This window comes from Passer domesticus, chromosome 9, assembly GCF_036417665.1.
Source record: "Passer domesticus isolate bPasDom1 chromosome 9, bPasDom1.hap1, whole genome shotgun sequence".
In the NCBI taxonomy this organism is placed as follows: Eukaryota; Metazoa; Chordata; class Aves; order Passeriformes; family Passeridae; genus Passer; species Passer domesticus.
In genome coordinates, this window is record NC_087482.1 from 42,870,068 (window position 1) to 42,890,064 (window position 19,997).

At 47.9% G+C, this 19,997-nt stretch overlaps 2 long non-coding RNA genes across 3 annotated transcripts; one reads left to right on the plus strand and one right to left on the minus strand.

Annotated features, from left to right (window-relative positions):
* Nucleotides 1–418: 418 nt before the first annotated feature.
* LOC135308189 (uncharacterized) lies at nucleotides 419–2,756 on the plus strand. Of its 2 annotated transcripts, none has more exons than XR_010368727.1 (2): nucleotides 419–1,120; nucleotides 2,561–2,756. It is a non-coding gene; the product is annotated as an uncharacterized LOC135308189 (long non-coding RNA). The 2 variants fall into 2 exon arrangements; XR_010368728.1 differs by having other exon boundaries at nucleotides 2,564–2,756.
* LOC135308190 (uncharacterized) lies at nucleotides 2,200–18,135 on the minus strand. The gene is made up of 2 exons (XR_010368729.1): nucleotides 17,958–18,135; nucleotides 2,200–6,057 (listed from the first exon to the last, which is right to left on the minus strand). It is a non-coding gene; the product is annotated as an uncharacterized LOC135308190 (long non-coding RNA).
* Nucleotides 18,136–19,997: the final 1,862 nt, after the last annotated feature.

A 19,997-nucleotide genomic window follows, 5' to 3' on the forward strand; every position in this document is an offset into this window, starting at 1 on the left:
ATTTTAGCATCACTGAATGGTAAAATGAGGACTTTGGTTTAGATCAAGCAGAGGTTGGAGTGCACAGGTTTGTTCCTGCACATGGAGGTCTGTAGTGCATCATGAAAAAGCCTGTTCAGAGTGGTTTGGTGTTTTCCCTAGTTCAAACACCTCTGAGCACATGATGCCCAACCAGAGCCACTGGCCAGGTGTGACAGGAGCAGCTGGATTTGCAGCTCAATGGTGGCTACACCTCACACAGGGCTGCAGCTGCCCTGGGCTTTCAGACACCTCCCTGGGCAGCACCAATGCACCCTGAGGCACAACCTGCACACAGCCAGGCAAACAAACCATGAGAACATCCAGGTAACCAAACCAGAGCACAGCCAGGTAACCAAAGAGAGCACAGCCAGGCAACCAAACCAGAGCACAGCCTGGTAACCAAAGAGAGCACAGCCTGGTAACCAAACCATGAGAACAGCCAGGTAACCAAACCAGAGCACAGCCAGGCAACCAAACCATGAGAACAGCCAGGTAACCAAAGAGCACAGCCAGGTAACCAAACCAGAGCACAACTGGGCAACCAAACCAGAGCACAGCCTGGTAACCAAACCATGAGAACAGCCAGGCAAACAAACCAGAGCACAACTGGGCAACCAAACCAGAGCACAGCCAGGTAACCAAAGAGAGCACAGCCTGGTAACCAAACCAGAGCACAGCCAGGCAACCAAACCAGAGCACAGCCAGGCAACCAGACCATGAGAACAGGCTGGTAACCAAACAAGAGCACAGCCTGGTAACCAAACCAGAGCACAGCCTGGTAACCAAACCATGAGAACAGCCAGGCAACCAAACCAGAGCACAGCCTGGTAACCAAACCATGAGAACAGCCTGGTAACCAAACCAGAGCACAGCCTGGTAACCAAACCAGAGCACAGCCTGGTAACCAAACCAGAGCACAGCCAGGCAACCAAACCAGAGCACAGCCTGGTAACCAAACCAGAACACAGCCAGGTAACCAAAGAGCACAGCCAGATAAACAAATGATGAGAACAGCCAGGTAACCAAACCATGAGCACAGCCAGGCAACCAGACCAGAGCACAGCCTGGCAAACAAACCACCAGGACAGAGCAATCTCAGGTGAGCATTTCTGCCATCACCTCTCAGGTCTGTCCACATGTGTGTACAGACACTCAGCAGGCCCAGGGGAGTTTGGAGATGCCAACACCACGTGCTCAGCTGCTTACCCAGATGGGAAAGAATAAACCTGTAACCACCCTTTTCTCTCTGTTCTGGTGGTTTTGAAATTTTCCTTTGTCTGATCCATGCATTTCAGAAAGACACTTGGCTAAACACCCACAAAATCCATTTATTTGATTTCCCCAGACACAACCATATGGCTCCCATGGCATATACACAGAACACATTCCCCTCATGTTCCCACCACAGGACTCAAACCACATGTTTTGAGTGAAGAAAAAACATTTGAGGGTGGGATTTCTGATGGAGACCTTTGGATGCCAAAGCAGGACACCCTCACAGGTTTCCCTCATAGGAAATCCCATCCTTAAATGTCTTTTTCCTCACCCAAAACACGTGGTTTGAGTCCTGTGGTGGGAACATGAGGGAAATCACAGACCCACTGCAGGCTCAGTCCATCCTGGACATGCTGCACACCCTTGTGTGCATATTTAGGAAAACATTCCTGAGTTACAAAATACCTTGTACCTGCAACTCTGTCTTGGGTAGGAATGGAATACCTTCAAACAGGATAACTCTCAAAGTAAAAGTTTTCAGCACAGTTTGGTGGAAAAGAACAAAGGGGAAGAAAAAGAGATAACCAGCTTCTTAAAGTTGCTCCTGTTTCCAGCCTTCTCCTCCTGCATGTTTGAATCAGCCCCTATTCACCCTGGAATCCTGGATTTTAGGAAGACACATGTACTACACCAGGCTTCTAGCAGGCTCCAGTCAAATTTAATCTGTTAAGTCCTAAAAAAACAAACAAAAAAAAAAACCACAAAAAAATCTAGCCCAAAACCAACCCAAGCAGGACTCTTGGCATTGAATCTGATACCTGGATACATCCCTTGGAACACCAAGGGAATAAAAAGGCAGAGCAAGATGTGTATCCTTTCACTTCATAGCAAAAACACAGCCACTATTCACACTGCAGAGTCTTTCAGATGATAAATACTAATCCATCCTTCATTGGAAAAACATGGACCTGCAATTTCCACAGGGGTCCCTTTCTAACGCTATGGCCCCATCCTGTCTTGGAATTTTTTTTCCCTAATTGTGCCCATAAAATAAGGATTTGCTCCCTACATAATTAATTGATAGGTATCTATTTCTGGCTGATGATCTCACCTTGTTTATGTAGGAAAATTTCCAGAGGGTTCCAAACACACACACACACCACACAAAGGTACCCACCTCCCTCAAATTATTCCCAGACTTCTCCGGTCTGCACGTATTTATTTGCAATAATGATTGTGGCTTTATGTGAGCAGATGGGCAGTCCCTAAGAGGATGATTTGTTTCCCCTCTTTCCTTACTTCATGACGTATTTTATGATTTCAGCAGGTCAGTGGCTGCCATGTGTTTCTCCCTAATCTGCGAGCGCTTTTCGTTTGCCTCATTCTTGGCAGCCGTCGTATTTACCAAAGAGATCAGACACGGACAGATGATGGCAGAGATCCAGGCTCCTTGAGAGTTCAGCACTTGGATGTTGGCAGCAAATAAAGATATATGGGTTGCTGTTGTTGGTTCAAACTTACAGGGGCTTTTTCCCTCATTATATTTCAGTTTATATGTGCACATATATATATATAGAGATAGATGTGTGTGTGTGTGTTTGCACACATGTGTTTTTAAATTCTCTTTGCAATACCCTGGACCAGATAGAATACAGATGAGCTGTTACACAAAGAACAATAGATGTCAACTAGATTACTACCCACTCCTTTTTTTCTTTTCTCCTCTTCCTTTTTTCTCCCCCCCCCCCCTTTTTTTTTTTATAGGCCTGGGTTGTTATAAATCCTCCATGCCCATTAACCTCTGAACCCCACTGATGATATCTCTTCTGAGCTAAATTGCCTGTATTTCCAGACATTTGTTTGTTCACTTAGAGGTCTATTGGCACAGGGAGGGGGAGGACAACCCATCCCTGAATAGGTCTCATGGATTATAAATGAAAATTCTTTCCCTCCTTGTAAGATGATGCCTTGAGACCTGTAGCAAATGGACAGCTTGAGTTTACAAGCCCACAGGCGGAAGTCAACAGCAGAAAGTTAATCACAACAATAACAAAAACATCCCAGCAGCATGGTGGGAGCAGTGGATCCATCCCTGTAGGTGTGTCGTACCCAGAAACACCTCTGACCTGCTGCAGCAGAAGCAGTGAGGGGCTGAGAGGGGCTGGGACACTGCCCTGCAGTGCCAAGGAAGGCAAGAGAGTCCCTGGAAAGGAGCAGAATGGGGACACTGCTGTCCCAGGGGCACTGACACAGGCGGGGCAGCTGCAGGTGCAGTGAGTCCTTCCAGGGCTTTTGCTCCCATTATTGCCCAGAAAGGAGAAACCTCTTCATCCTACAGGCTCTGTCCTTGGATGGCTTTGCACAGAGTTCAGCCACCAAAGTGAAACCTTGTGGATGTCAGTAGCCCCCAAATAACCTCCAGCAGGACCTACCATGCAGTTTCTCAGTAAACATGGCCTTAGCACTTCCAGGGGGCCTAGCAGCTCATTGGAAACATGCTGAACAGCATTTCCAGTATCCTGACTTTAAAATAAAACCTTGGAAGCAGCAAGTGTGCTGGCATTCCCAACGCAGATCTCCTGCCTTCGTTACTGTTATATATATTTAAACTTTTAGTTCCAAAATAATGTTTTACTTCCATACATCATTACGTTCGTTTAAGAATGGCTTCCATCTGATCTGTCCTGGAGCCAGTTCTTGAGTCTTTCCTGCTCACCAGGGCTGTCAGTTTCTGAATGTTGTGGATACTGGAACAAGAGTGTTTTCCCAGATCCTCTGGCAAGTTACACCCCCTCCCACCCTTTGCATGGAGGGCATCCTCCACCAGCCACTGGTGAGTTATGGAGTCTGTCCCCAGCTTTCTGATCCTATCTCCTGGTTCACTCTCTTCCCTGGGAACAGGTCTGGACAAGCCTTCCAGATGAGATACTCATGGATAATTTGGGGGCTTTTCTGCCTGGGGCGTGTCACACCCTGCTGTGACCCACAGCAGAGGTTTCCATCCAGGTAATTTCCATCCCTGGTTTCAGTTCCTACCCATCCTCTGGAGCAGTCAGTGGGCCAGAGCTGCAATGAAAAGCGTGGGTTATGTGCCCCCATAAATGCATGTACAACCTGCTGTCCTGTGCAGCTGCAGCAGCAGGGGCAAAATCCTCCCAGAAAGGAATTCAACAGTCTGGGCTGGGGTTTTACATAGCAGAGGACAGGAAGCTCCAAAAATCCATGCTTTTCCAGATCATTCATGATTTTTCTGCTTTTTCAGTAACAACTCCTGATTTCCATGGCAACCCTCACATGCTTTGGTAGGTGGTACTTTTTGATTATGTGGAGCACTGCTCCCACTTGCTGGGATGACCAAGCTCCCCAAAGAGTCAACAGAAAGTTCCCAGCACAAACTCTTCACCCTCTCCATCCTCCTGTGCTGGACATTTCCCTGTGCCTTGGATGGGATCACCAGGATTTACCCTCCTGTCTGCTCCCCATCCAAGAGCTCATTTCAAACTTGGCCATGGCTTCTATTTTAATCCCACACAGACATTTTTGGAAACACTTACTAAACCATTAACACATTTATAGGAAAGGAAAGATGGTGATTAACATTTCCCCTCCTCCCCACATCCCATCCTTTCTTTTTTTTGTCAATTTTTTGGCTCGGGGGCTGCAGCAGAACGTGGTTACAGCCATGCATACAACTCCAGTGGGTGTGAATTCCTTCACGGCATAAACTTGAGTTACCTCTCCCTTGCTTTGCTTTTCCTCTATTTCTGTTCACACTGTTCCACCAACAGTCCTGTGCTTGCAATAAGATGAACATCATGAGCTTCACCCCAAGCTCAGAGACCAATGTGGGAACTTCACCTGGGTTCAGAGTGGGTTTTTTGACAGCCTGTGTTAATGGTTCATTAAGACAGTTGATTTGCCTGGTCTGGAGCAGATGTGTCTCCTTTCTACACCTTTTGAGATGTTTTCATAAGCAAGAATGATTTCCAATATAAAGCAGCAGCAATTAGTGCATTTATTTATTTTACCGTAATTCACACCCTGGCACTGGCAGTCTCTGATGGCTGAGGTGCAGAATAAATAAACAAAATCTACTTAAGCCATCTTAAATTTCTGCCATATGATGGGTCAGAGGAAAACCAAGGCTGCTGGGGGATCTCTGGCCACATCAGATCATGTGTACAAAGATGTAACAGGGCTGCAAATCAGCACAGAGGGGAGAGAGGGTTGGAGAGTGATGCCAAGGAAGTTCAGCAGCTTGGAGCTGGGCAGGAGACCCAGCCACAGAGAGCCTTTTCCTTGGTGAAAAGTCCTCCTGACTTATTTTCCAGCTGCATGTTTTTGTTCCCTGCACTGAAATCTCATTTGACACTTCCTAGCTCTCATCAAGGAGCTGCATTCACAGTGGAGATGGCACCCATGACCAAGGGGTCACAGGCATCAACAGCTGCTGGACCAGAAGGCTGCAAAGGAGGGCATGACCTGAGGATCTGCCCAGAACAAGAGCACCACTGTTTCTTTAGGTAAAGATGACTCTGAATATATCTCACATCTGGCCAAGGACACCAAATTTATCACCTGTGAACTTGGAATAATGAAGTTATGTTGCTTCCAGGCAGGGTTTGACCTTCTTTGATTTTGTGGGATGTGGAAGTTTCCCTGGAGAGTTTCAGGCAGGCCATGGGGACTGGATTCCAACAGCAGTGTTGTGTCACTGCCCTTCATAGTTTAAGGTTCCCCCAAGTCCTGCTGGACCTGGAGCTGGGACAGGCTCAGACCTCTGCTTGCATTGCAAAAGCCTGGCTTTTCTTGGACTTCTGCCTGCAAAGGAAACATCTGATAAAACAATATCTACCCACAGCTCTTGATATCAGCACTCACCTGAGATGTCACTACACTGCTGTTCTCAGGAGAGACACAGCATATTCAGGAGTATCACAGATGTTCATGCAAGACAAAAACCATAATTCTGACATGAAAGATTCAAATTGTCTCTTACAGTTCTGAGACATCTTTGCATCCAATTTCCCCCCCTGAGTTCGATGGATATTAACAGGAGAGTGGGAAGAGATGTTTCCATATAAAGCCTCTTCTCCCTATAAAGCTTCTTCTACTTCCTCTGCTTTCTTCAGGGAAGAATGTAATCATTGCTGAGACAGCAGAGCCATCAGAATGGAGCAGGGAGCAAGTTCCCACCTTCCTTATGGGTCTGCACAAGGCAGCAGAGCAAACCAATATATAGATTAAAAACTCAAGGCCTTTCCCTTGACTTACAGCGGCTACAAGAATAAATAAAAGCCAGCTCATTTTGTAAAGAGCAGCTTTCAATATCCATCATTTGCTCCTGGCCCTGGAGGGCCTGGACTCCCACCTGCATCTTTTGGAAAGCTGTTCCCCTGTTGTTACACTGGTTACTGTGTGGCTTCCCACCTTCCCCAAGATCTGTTCCTTGGCCCTGGCTGAAATTTCACTTGTGCCAACGATCCCCAGAGCTGCACAGGCAAGGATGGACCATTCCAGAAGCTGAACTCTGAAGAAGAGGTAAAAAGCTAAGGGACACGCAAGAAATTGTAGCTTCTTCAGGCTTGAGGGGTTGAGAGATGGGTCAGGCAGTGGCAGCTGGAGATCAGCTCTGTTTAGATGAGGGTCAGCAAAGCAGCCAGCCAGTGCTGCTGCAGACACAGGCAGCAGAGCCGGGTCATGACACATTTCCCAGGCAGAAAGGAGCCAGGTTTGCACCGGTGCTCACACAGAGACCTGGGGAGATGGGTCTGTGTGGCCCCCACGCACGTGCAAGGCCCTGGATCATGGGAAGAAATCTCATGAGCTGCAGAACAGAGGTTGGGTTTGGGAGGTGGAAGCCCCGGGTGTGTCACAGCAGCTCCAGGTGGGCAGCACATGAGCGAGGGAGACGCGCCTGCGAGCGGAGCGATGACAGCTCCACAGCCACGAGCAACCTTCTCCAAAATCCCTTAGGCATCTGCTCTAGATTAGCACTGCTTTACTCAAAATGAGCATTTGGGAGATATTTAAGCAGGTAAGTGGCCGCAACCATACGGAGGAGGCACTGGAAAGCAGATTGGAGACACTTGACAAGCTGGATAAAGTCAGTGCAAGATAAACACCAGAGCACCTTGTGGGCTCTGTCAGGGGACACAAAGAGCAGCAGTGGCCCAGGTCACCAGCACAGGACACTGCAATAAAATGCTGAGTAGTGAGAATTGCAAGAGTTTTGAAGAAGTGCAATAAAAAGGCTGAAAGTTGTTGGTCTGTTTCAGCTAGAAACTGTGAACCCCAGGCTTTATCACTTGGAAAGAAGAGTCCTTTGTTTTTATGGCAGGATAACGGTGCACACGACTTGTTCTCTGCAGTTAAGGGACATCTGCCAGCCCAGCCTGGCTGGGAAGGGGTCATGAGCCAATGTACTCAGCCCTTGCTTCCCTCAGTGTTCTGCAATATCTGAGTTTATTTTTAAAGCCCAAATTAACAACTACAGCATTCAATCTCAGATAATACCCAAATACAACCAATAACTGTGCAGATAAGTGAACCAGACTCAGGTAGGGGAGAGGACAGCTTCAAAGGCTGAGTGGTAGACACATGCAAACACCTAATAAATATGACAAAAAACCCACTAGACCAAGAGAAGCAGACTTGACCTTGAGGCTGAGGAAGCAGGAGGAAGCCTCACGTGGCTGAGGAAAAGGGGATGTCGAAGCAGGAGAGGAGTTTCCTGAGGGCCAGCACTGAGCAGTGACAGAGGCAGGGCAGCAGCAGAGCTCATCCCCAAAGCCAGAGCAGGTTTGTTCCTCTGGAGAGTCCATCCAGAAGCCATTTCTTCTATCAGACAGTGGTGTGCACACAGGTAAAGCCTTGATATTTTGTCCAAGACTGCACTTCAGCCTGGTGAACTCAGCACAAAGGGATGGGTCTAGGCCCACAGAAAGTCACAGAATGGTTTGGGTTGGAAGGGCCCTTGAGGATCACCGTGTTTCAATGCCTCAGTCATGGGTGGGGACAACTTTCACTGGACCAGGCTGCTCAGAGTCCCTTCAGTTTCCATCACCAACTCTCCCCCAGCAGGCACATCCCCTAAATGCACCCTGTAAAACCCAACTCTGCAAGCACACCTGGAGCCAGTGACTGCACTGACAGTGAGCAGCTCCTGCACAGTCCCTACTGCCAGTTTTCTGATTTCCCCAGCCTGAACCACAGCACATGGATGACAATCCCAGCCTGCTCTTTCCAGAGGCCGGAGCACAGGGATTTCACATACGTGTCCTAGTTCAGGCTTTCCTCTCATTTCTTTAAGAGACTATAGTGCCTCCAATGCTTGGATTCCAGGGTTTTAATGGGTTTAGGTCTGTTTCCCCCTTTCCTGCTCTGCATCTAGTACTTCAGCCCATAAATCTCTGCAAGCACACGGCACAAAAACAGATAAGGAAAGCTGTAGAGCCATAAAACATGCTGGAAAGAACCAACATAAAATCCACCCAATACCAGGTTTATAACCAAGGGAAGAAGAGGCAAAGAAGCCAGATTAAGCATTGCTGTCAGTTGAAGTAAGCTGCAGAAAAGGTGCCATATGATAGCTTAATTAAGCCACAATAGATCTTAATCAATGATAATCACTCTGCTGATGGAAAAGCTTCTGAAGAGCAGCAGAAAACAGGACAAGCCAAGTTTGGGATATTTTCTGCAAACATGGTGCTGTACTAATAGCAGAGGTTCCCCCCTCCTCAACTCCCACACCCCTGTACCCCTCTCCTCTAGCAGGGATGAGTATTTGGAAGGGGCCTGATGGATCCATCTCTTTTAAGGGGTCTGCAAGTGCCCACCCCATTAACCATCCCTGGTGCAGCGTGCACGCAGAGCCTCGCAGCGCAGCGCCCTCGGCATCTGTGCAGTGATGACACAATTAACATGAATAACTATTCCACTCCATAGATTTAGCCCTTTTCCTCTGGGTAATTATGATCTTCCTTCCCCTCCCCAACGCTCATTTCAAATCCTCCAGGGTAATATGCAGTCAGCTGATTTTACATTTATCTCGGTTCTATTTGTTTGACACATTTCAAGCGAGCTCCACAAAGCCAAAGCCTCCTGCTCGTTAATAACATTCACATCACCTCCTTCTTAGCTTCTTTAACATGCTGCTTTTATTTGGTCTAATTGCAACTCTCAGCGTGATTAATCACAACATTTTTGTGGGGAGCTGGGGAATTTGATATCCCTGTCCTCATATGGATCTGATCACAGCCATGCTGAGAGTCCAGGCACACTTCCTGCAGTTTTAATGTGAAACCTTCGTGTCAAACAACCCTCCTTGGCCACTGCACACTAATTACCAGTGCTGCCACATTCACCCAGGTCCCAAACGTGGATAAAAGACTGAAGGTGGGCAATGGGATCCCATCCTGGGAAATAAAGTTTTCTTCTTACAAAAGTCTCCTTGCAGGGAGGCTCCCTTCTCAATTAAACCTCCAAACCTTCAACATTTAGCACATAAAATTGTAGAATCATTTAGGTTGGAAAAGACCTCTAAGACTATCAAGTCAAAAAGTAAAAAGTTAGCAGTGAAGTTGGAAGTTTAAAGAGCTAAAATTACACCCAGGAAGACCCTCAGTTCAAGGGGCTGAGTCCGGAGAAAGACAGCAGAGATGGTAAAAGGCACGATGGAGAACAAGCTCAGAATTCATCCGAGTTAATTTTTCTTACACACAGAGCCAGAACCACCACAACTCCTCAAACCCAAGTTTGAATCTTGCAACAGTTACAGCTTTGAATTTTATTTTTTTTTTCAATTTGCAGTGCTGCTGATTAAAAGCTTTCAAATCAGCAATCTTGGAATATTGTCTGTTTCTTATAGGATTCAGTGGCAAAGCTCCCACGGATTTTAAAGAAACATGAAGAGCACCAGTGTACATTTCTGAAGCATCACCTGGAGGTCACACATGAATATTTGATGGTGACACAGCCTTGCCTCCCACTGGCAGGAACAGCAGGACTGTGGTTTGCTTCTGCACTGGAGGCTCAATCTCTCCCAGTTAACCAGGGATGTAGTGTCTCACCCACTTTCCACCTTACAAATCCCTTTTCCTGCCCCAAAATCAGCTGGGGAAAGGCCCAGGCTGTTTCCCAGGAGTGAACTTTCCTTCCCCTTTTCCTCCCACCAAGGCAGACTGTCAGACCAGATGAAAATCACACGGACACCAACAGCCTCTCCTACCCACTGCTCTCCCAGGCTGCATATTCTCCACATCATTTGCTTTGTAAAGCCCTTTAATTAATCGGGAAAGGCCCAGTGATTATCACCTACTCAGAAAACACTATTTGAAAGCAGGGAATTAACTTCAGGCTCCAACTCTAACCCAGAATTTCATCTTTTTCCCGATGATCTCCTACAAGTGCTATTCCCCTTTCAGTGCTAGACCAGATGTTATCACTTGGACGCTGAAAGGCTGGGAAAGCCAAGAGCTAAACACGGGATTGGGGATGGTGAGTGAAGGGGGAAAGGACCTTCTGACAGAGGCAGAAGATAAAGCAGGTCGTGTATCCCATATCACACACATGGAGGTGTTCTGGGGCTACACGGACACGGATTTCAGGGCTGTGAACTTCCCATGGATGGAGCTGCCTGGTCACCCATGTACCATAAAACATTCCTGCTCCAGCCAGCAGCCACTGACAGGGTGAAAGCTGCACGACCACACCAGGAGAAGGTGATAAGTGTGTGATAACAGGATGTGATGCTCCTAAAATCCTCCACCTAAAACCTCTGGTTGTTTACTGAGCATTTTTCACACATGCACATCTGCAGGTCTCTGTAGCCCTGACAACAGGCTGCACACAAAACGGTGTTTTGGGGGTAAGGTACTCACCCAGCCAAGGCCTCCCAAAAGAAAATGGAAATACAGGCTCTGAAAAGCCCCCAGAGCACAGGGCAGCCCTGCCAAAACCAACACCTCACAATTTCTCACTTTTCTCAGCTCATCTCTGTGCCGATGCATTTTCCAGGTGCCCAGATCCCAAACTCCTCCCCAACCCCACCGGTGCTTGAACTGTGAAAAACAGCCCTGGAAAATCATTGCTGCTTCGGAATCACATTGTTTTGTTTGTGTTTGAGTTCTTTAAGGAAAAAAAGGCTTTATTCCTCTGAGTACTTTTAAAGCCCCATCTAAGTCACCATTAGCATTCTAAATTGCATCTGCACAGGTACACACTGCCATGCTCTGGGACCACCACTTGGAGAAATGCAAGCTGTATGGATTCTGTCTCACTTCTACCAAAATAAATTCAAAATATCTACAAATATGATAACCAACATTAACTGACCACGATGAATAAAGGGATCTGTAATTGTAACTTTTATATCCAACCATACTCTTCCTCCAAGCTGCCCAGGGACAGCAGGAGCCAGGGATCTTCTGCTGATGCAGGTGATCCAGAGGGGTTAATGGAAGTTTTTGCATTCACACAGAGCACTGCAGCTCAGTGTCTGCACAAGCTTGCCTCACCATCCCCATCACTCACAGCAAAAAGCCACCCTCAGAGCACAGGGGGAGAATCAGCCAAGGCTGGGAGTTTTTCCCTGCTGTAACGTTACGCTACACACAGTCAGAAAATCTATCAAAGCACCCGCCCGAGCAGCCTGTTTCAGCTTTTAATGTGCTTAATATAGACTTCAGAGGAGTCTCTTCAGTTCAGACACAGCTAACTCGAGAGCACAGCGTGAGCGTTACACACAGGCAGCTTTGGATCTCAGCAGTAGCACGGAGCAGCTGCCAGGCAGGTCCTGTGTCTGCCACCCCCAAAGGGCTCTGTCCCCAAAGGCTCCTCTGGCCCCAGAGGGGGGGACACACCTGTAGGTGCACAGCGTGCTCCTGGCACACACCCCACACCCCTTTCTGCTGTTTTTCCCCTCTAATAACTCAGTCAGGTGCATTCTCAGGTGAGTTTTGCCTTGAAAGGAGCACAAAGCTGGCAGCAGAAGGGATGGCCCTTACAGCTCAGGGATGGCAGATTTGGCACCAGGTGCTTTGCACTGCATGCTGCTGCTCAAACAACTTAAACACATCCTAAGGAGACACCAGGGACCATCCTTCCATGGATAAACACCAGGGCCAGAACAGATACAGATCACTGAGAGCATTTCCTCATGGAAATCCACAGACCACACACCAAATTCAGCCTTCTTCAGCTCAGCATGAGAAGAACCCAAACAAAACACCCAACACCTCCTTCCTCAGCAGCAGCCACCAGCCCACAGGGCTTCTGGCAGGTTTGGGATGAGGAAGCCCATGAGCAGCATCTGTGTTTCTCCCTGATGGAGATGTGCTCCATGCCCAGGGTGACACCAGCACCAGATGAAGTCACTCCTGAGAGGAAGGGGGGAACGGCGAAGGCAGCAGAGCACACACAGCCCTCTGAGCTGGAAACAGGCTGTTGTCACCTGTCCCAGCACACACCAGGGATTCTGGGGGTTTTCTGAAATGCAGGGATGCAGAGTGTGCTGGCTACAAGCAGGAAGATGAGAAGGAGCTCCCGCAATAAAAGGAGTGCTTAAACCAAAGCTCCCCAATTCTTACACACGTCAGAGCTTCACCAGGCTTTTACACCAGCTTGGCCCAGCATTTTTACTGGAGTCCCACTGGAGCTGGTGCTGTTTGCTCCCTCCTGGCACACGTTCAGCCCCTCCATCCACCATGACTCACCTCCTCTCTTCCTGAGAGTTCAGAGGAAGTTGCATCTTCCCAGCGATGAGCGCGCCAGGCAGTCCTGCCTGTGCAGCTCCTTCCCTTATCAGCAGCCCATTTCCTAAAAACAAGGAAGGGGGGGTGGGGGTGGAAGGAAAAAGCCCATCAGCAAACTACAGTCTGGTTGTTCTCCGTTGTCCTTAAAATATTAACTCGACGTTGACATAGTGGAGTGCTTGCTGCATGAAACCTGCTGCGACTGGGGATAACCAGGACATTACAGAGGGCCATGAATCAGCTCAACTGCACGGGCTGAGAGTCCTTTTGCTAGGCAGAAGTGAAATATGCTCCCTCACAACCAAGTGACCATTTCCGTATTTTTTCCAGTTATCTCCAGAACATTTATTAGATTAGGGGGTTTTATTTATGGACTCTGAAGCCGTGCAGTTTCCCAGTGAAGCGTTTGTTATCTGTTTAATGTTCCTTTTGTTCTTCTGGACATTTGCATTTATTTATTGTAATTCATTGCTGCACAGGTACCAGGCTCCAAGTACCTGCAGTTTTAAATGCATTCACAACACACACATCTTTGCCATTTAAAATGCCTTTCCTCTAACAGCCTCCCTAGAGCCAGAATATGTCCATTCCCAGATGAAACCTGAGATCCTAGGATCAAAACTGCTTCCACGTGACAGGTAACAGCAACCTTCCAAAAGCACTGGTGCAGCCCTATGCAAGTTACTTCATAGTCTGGCACATTTATGGGAAAGTCAGAGCTTGTTACAATGGATTTCCTGAATATAAGGCTTCATAAATAGGGCTTCTTTCTGCAATGACTGATATATATATATATATATATATCTATATATATGTATATGTAGATAATTGGGATGTTATTTACCTCCCAAACAGGCCCGGCCCATCCAAAGTTGGCCTTGTTAGCAGGGAAATTTCACCTGTTCCTCTGCCCATTGTCAAGGTTAAAAGTTTGCCCCTGTGTCTCCAAGGGATTTGAACTTAGGTCTGAAAGCAGGAAATTTTTGCCTATAGCCAAGCCCTCAAATCCAGATGCAAGTTTTCCATGAACTGATTTGTTTAACACTGATGCAGAGCAAAGCCCAGGCTGGAGGCTGAGGATCTGAACTGCCTGCAGGACCAGGGCCTGAGCAAACAGAGAGCCCACTGTGCTCTGCCAGAAACAAAAACCAGCGTGGAGCAAGTTGCCAAAGGAAACCAGGCATGAGGAGTGTCTCCACCCCAAAATAGCAGATTTTGCTGGATTCAGATGAGTAATGTAACTCTGAGCATTGGTCACCAACCCTGCAGTGCTCAGCAGCTTTCCTTGGAGCAGATGTGGTGGCTGCATGTGCACCCCTATATTCAGTACCTTTGGTGCCAAAGGTGCCACTTCTTATAATGCATATTTTACATTTCATAGGTATTTTAATGCCTTTCTCAATTTGAAAAAACATGGAACTAAATAATACATGAGCAAAGGCAACATTTACTACATGGGATTTGCATGCTTTCAGGTATAGATTCTGGGGACCCTTGAAATCAAAGTTCCTTTAATTAATTAATGCAACCAGTTGATTTGGATCAGCCCTGTGAAACAGCTGGAAATTCAATAAATCAGGGTTCTTTTGAAGAGGTTTTTTTTTCCCTGACATGACTACCTGTGGTTCAACAGATGTTCATATAAAAAAAAAAGGCAGGAAAAGGAAGACACAAGAAGAGTATTCCCCCCTCACCCCAGATTCCAACAGCAGGGGAAAGACAACACAAGGACATGGATTTCCAGGAAGCTGGGATGTGCTGGAGGCTGCTGATCACCCCCACAATCAGGAAGGGCATCTGGGGCAGCCACAGGGGTGCAGGAGGGCTCCCTGAGGGGTGAGCCAGGAAAGGAACACGCCAGGAGATCACAGGAGCAATGACAACACGAGGTAAGACTGCAGCAGCAGCCTCTGCCTCATGCCAACATCTCACAGCCATATTATCTAGCAAGAATTCCACCTGGAAAACCACTAATAGAGAAAGTCAGGCTATTCCCCAGCAGGGGAGTCGGAGCTAATCAGTGGCAGGATGCCTTCCCTGCCCCTTGCAGGCTGCCAGCACAGGCAGGAGCTGTTGCTGGGAGGTCTCACCGTGCTGGTCTCTGGAGGAAGAGCAGCAGTTGCTCTGATTTCTGTGTTAATGGCACCCAGCACCACCCATGGCCTGAGGAGCTGCTGCCCTGCCATCAGCAGTGATGCCAGCAGGAGCTGGGGACACCACAGCAGAGGCAGATTAAACCTCAGCCCTCGGGAGCCACCATCCCATTCCACAGACAGGGCTCATCTCCTGCTTTTCAGGCTCTCTGGAAGAGCTTTTCCCATCTGCAGCAGCACCCCAGGCACGCAGCAGGGCACCTGCTGTAAACAAACCCACCCTCAGCTGTGATGATACCAGCTCTGCCTTTGTTGACTCTAAAATTCTGCTTTTGAAGACAGCAAGGGAAGAAAACAAGAAGATGCAATCCTGGCTGCCACTCTCCAACCATCCTTTTTTTCCCCCTGGCTTATCTCATTTCACATATGTAAAGAACCACAGGCAAGACATCTCTGAAAGGAAGCAGACACCAGAGCATGCTGTATCCCCTCCAAATCAGGGGCCAGCATAGGCAGCTTGCATTCATCCTGCAGCAGCTTTTTAATCCCTGCCCAAGGAAGGGAGGCTGGGGACCACTAAGGAGCACAGGGATCTGCTGAGAAGGTTTGGGATCAGTGCACAGCCCAAGTCCAGACTGGGAAAGCACTGCTGGGCCTTCAGCATCTCCCGAGCAGGAATTTTACCACCATCCTTCTGGCAAATCCACAGAATGGGCATGAAGCCCTTCACTTGAAAAATAATTTTTAAAAAGCAATTAAAACAAAGGATCTGCTTATGAACCCCCAGAAAATCAGAGCAGCTTTTAGAACAGCTTTAGAGAGAGTTGTGCATGTGGAAGGGTGGGACTGAGGTTGTCAGGGGTGCAGGTGGTGAAGGAAAGAGCCCGGAAATGAGCTGTTCTCCATGTTCAACATTTCTCCAATCATTTTCTTATTAGCATATCTCTAAGTGCATATAATTTTCACATCAAAGGGTAATTTTTTTAGGTATTTAAAAAAAAATAAAAACAGCAAAAAAACCCCCTAGGATTGAAGTAGAGAATAATTTCTTTCCTGAAGTCTTTCAAGCAGCTCCTCTCTATGACATGACAGTAAAATTACAGAGGAGACAAGTGTTTAGAAAACTCTTCCCTGGAATTCAGATTATTCTTCAAGCACACAGCAAAATGGTTCAGCCAAACTGCAACAGGAAACATAAAGCAAGTCCTGGGAGCACCAGAGCACAGAGTCTCCACTCAGGAGCAGCCTGAATCCTCTGCCCAGTGCTTAGGGGCTGAGAAAATCAGCATTTCTGAGCTTGTGGTGGGGAGGGAAGACTGAAGACAAGTCTGAGCCCTTCTTGTCTCCCACCAGTCCTTCCTGGGCAGGGTGGTTCAAAAGCTGGGAGGAACTCTCTCCCTTTCCCTCTGCACGGCTCATCCTTTGCTCTGCAGTCTGCAGGGCTCTTTTACTGCTCTGGATCCAGACAGGGGCAGCACGGATGAGCACCAAGCACATCTCTCCAGCCCTCACTAGAGCCTTGCAGGGCCCCTTTCACTCTCCCTGCTCTTGCAGCAGCTCGAGGCTGGTCTTGGTGCTGTGTTCCAGCAATCTCAGGAACCAGGCTCGGGCAGGAGCTCTCCTTTAATGAGATTTTATTAAAAGACTCTATTACAAATAGCCACTTAAGCAAGTGAACCCTTGGAGCCTTTAGTCCATGATGTCAGTGCTGTGGCTGGATGTTTCCTGGGAGTACTAAACCTGCTGCTAATATAGGGCTGCTCTATATGACAGCTATAAAACTGCTTAAGCGCACCAGGCAGGAGGCCAGCAGGGCTTTTTGTGGCTATCAGGCCTTGGCTAAAGGTCCCCTGCAACAAGGCAGGAGGAAGCAGGGCCCTAGGCAGGGATTCAGCTTTCCCTCACCTCCTTTGCAAGCCTGGAAAACCCCCGAGGCTGGAAAAGTCCACGGAGCAGAGGCTCTGCAGCAAAGCCTCTGCATCCTGCTCATCTCAGTGGCTGGAGAGAGAATCCATCTCTGTGCCCTGCCTGTGGGGCCCCTGAGGCTGCTGTGCATCACCACACCACCTCTCCCCCTGCATGGAATACCCAAAATTTCTGCAGGAATACCAAAATTTCTCTAAGCCCAGTGGATTTACTGTCACATCCAGCAGCTCCATTGACACCAGCCTGGCTTTTCTGAGCCCTCCACTGCAGGGCTGCCTGCCTGCCCTGTCCTCAGAGGCACCCCTGGGGCTGCTCGTGTCCCCTGGCAGCTGCCTGCCCGCAGCAAAGCCTCCTGTTTGCAAATCACACCCAAGATACACGGGGAATGCCAGCAATGTTTGCCAGCAGTTACCGAGATTAAAACTAACAGCAGAACTGGTCCGACCCACCTGTCAGCTGGGCAGAGATAAGCAGAGGGCATAATAACACGCATTAATCACGTTTTAATCTGCAGTTTTCCACCAATAGGTGGCACCAGCAATTTTTGGATGCGCTACAACATGGTCCATCTGTTCCCTTGCCAAAAGGCACCCGGCCCATGGCGGGGCAGGGAAGATGGATGGAACATCTACTGCCATGGCAGCACCCAGCCCCTTTCTTTTTCCTTGAGGAAGGAAAGGTTAAAACTCCCACAAGCCAATTTTTCCTTCCCAAAAGACACTTACTCCCAGGAATAAGCCTAACTTGAATGAGTCTTTCAGGGAGTATGAGTCTGGAAGCTGTATGCAAACAGATCAGAAAAAATTGCTTGAAATGGAAGGACAGACAAAGCCTCTGTAGGAGACACAGCAAGAACACAACACAGCAAACCCAAAACTTCCCATAGCTCACGTGAAATCATCTAAATCACAATCTAATACAGTTTGAATATATTGTATAAATATATTACCTTGACTAGAGCATCCAACAGAGGAAAACATCACTCCACACGTGTGCCCCATCTCTGTACAAACAATAAAGGAGAAGCAACCCCAGCCAGGTCCAACCAAGCCTGTGGCCTGCACAGCTTCTCAGGAAAAACTTCCCAGAGCCAAGGCAAGGCTGGAAACTGCCTGAGAAGCAAACTCCCATCAGCTGTGCCACGCCACTACAGGTGCACAGCATCCAACCACTTCAGCTTGCAACTCCACGCAGCTGAATCCAGCCCGTATAAATTATTAAAGAGTCTGCAGAACATTACACAGTTCATGTAGTTAATGATTATAGTTCAGTGTCTAGGTCAGATATAATTAGATGTTACATTAAAATAGCTTCACAGAGCCATTTATTCTGATTTAATTACTTAAAATGATAATATAACGAGCAGCGCTTTCAAAGAAAAAAAGAAATCTTTTAATGAGCTCATTTTAAGTTAATATAAGGCAAATTAATCATTTAAAAAAATGCGGTGAAAAGACAAGTCCATATTTCAAAATATGTTGTGCCTTTGTCAAGGGGGCTTGTTTATTACCATGCTGGGAAAGACACAAAAATGGGTGGCTCTTGGAACAACATCACATCCCACTGTACATCTGGAACATCTTTAAACCATATTTTCTTCCTTCCCCACGTATACCTGCTACGCCAGAGCCCTTTGAAATACAACCTGAGCAACAGATTTATGACCATCAAGCTGTGTCTTTATTCCAGTGTGAAGCAGAGCGATAGCTGTGCAGAGCAGTCACCCGAGGAGGTGAGCTCCTGATGAAGGGTTAATCGTGCCTCGGTTCATTAATCATTCATTTGCTGGCTCAGAAAATTAGCTTTCACTTGTTTGTTTGCTCAAGAAGCGATAAGCCCATTCCCTCGCTAGTTCATCTATTTTCTTCCCTTTGCATTGTTTTAGAGATTTTAATCCTTTCCAATTTTTGTAATCAGTCATTTTGGTCTTTTAGCAGGAGCGTTTCCAAGCGTGCAATTACTGGAGTGAAAGCAGGCAGCTCTCTGCAGGGAAGGAGCAGGCTCTGCTTCACAGCCCTCCTCTTGTCCCACAGGGCACATCACACAGCCCCCGAGCAAAGGTGTCCCCACCTCCAGAGCCAGCCCATTTCTCTGCAAACAGGACTCCCTGCCCTTCCACAGCATTTAAATAAACATTTATACAGGGGCTTAAGAGCAAGGCAAGACATACAGAGTGGTTTGCAGGTCGTGTCCCAGCCACTCATCTCTTCTATCCCAACGCTGAGCCAGCGAGGAAAACCTGGAGATATTGTGGAGGAGGTAAAGGGGGTCCTACTCCTGAGGCTGATTTATTTCTACAACACAAACCTGCCCCAATAAAAGGTTTTCAAACATTTCCATGGCATCACCTGCACAACACGTGCTGCTCCAGCCCAGGCATCCCTCGGGCACCTCGGGAGGGAGACTGGCTGTCACAGGGCAGCTGCACTCCTCCCACCAGCAACAGAAATCATTTGGGGCTGCACATTTCTCCCTTAGCACATTGCCTCTGCTCCCAGTTGGGCAGAGCTGGCAGCTCCCAGCTCCTTCAGCAGAGGCTCCAGTGTGGTGCTATGACAACACTGTGGGTGCCATCCATCTCACAGGTGGCACAGCCAGCCCCCGGGTGCGCCCACCCGTGACCTCCCCAGCCCTCCCTCTCAATTAGGTAGGCTGCATCGGGGATATCAGTCTCCTTTTGGAGTTTTTCCCCCCTTTTTAAAATCTTTTTTCACAGCCGTACCCACCCAGGTTTGCAGCAGCAAAGCCCCCCTGGCTAGCTGCCCACCTTTGTTTGTGGCAGTGGAGCAAAGCAGGATGTGTGCAGCCCAGCGTGGCCTCAAACTCCACTGGTGCTGCTTCCCCTTTTCTAGCCCGAAACCTGGGTTTTGAAGAAAAACACATCTCTGAGCCACAAGGCCCCGGCGTGAGGCTCGTGTCACGCAGTCATTAATAAGGCTTTCCAGACAAATCTGACTGGAGAGATAATAGGCTTAAACAATTAGAAAAA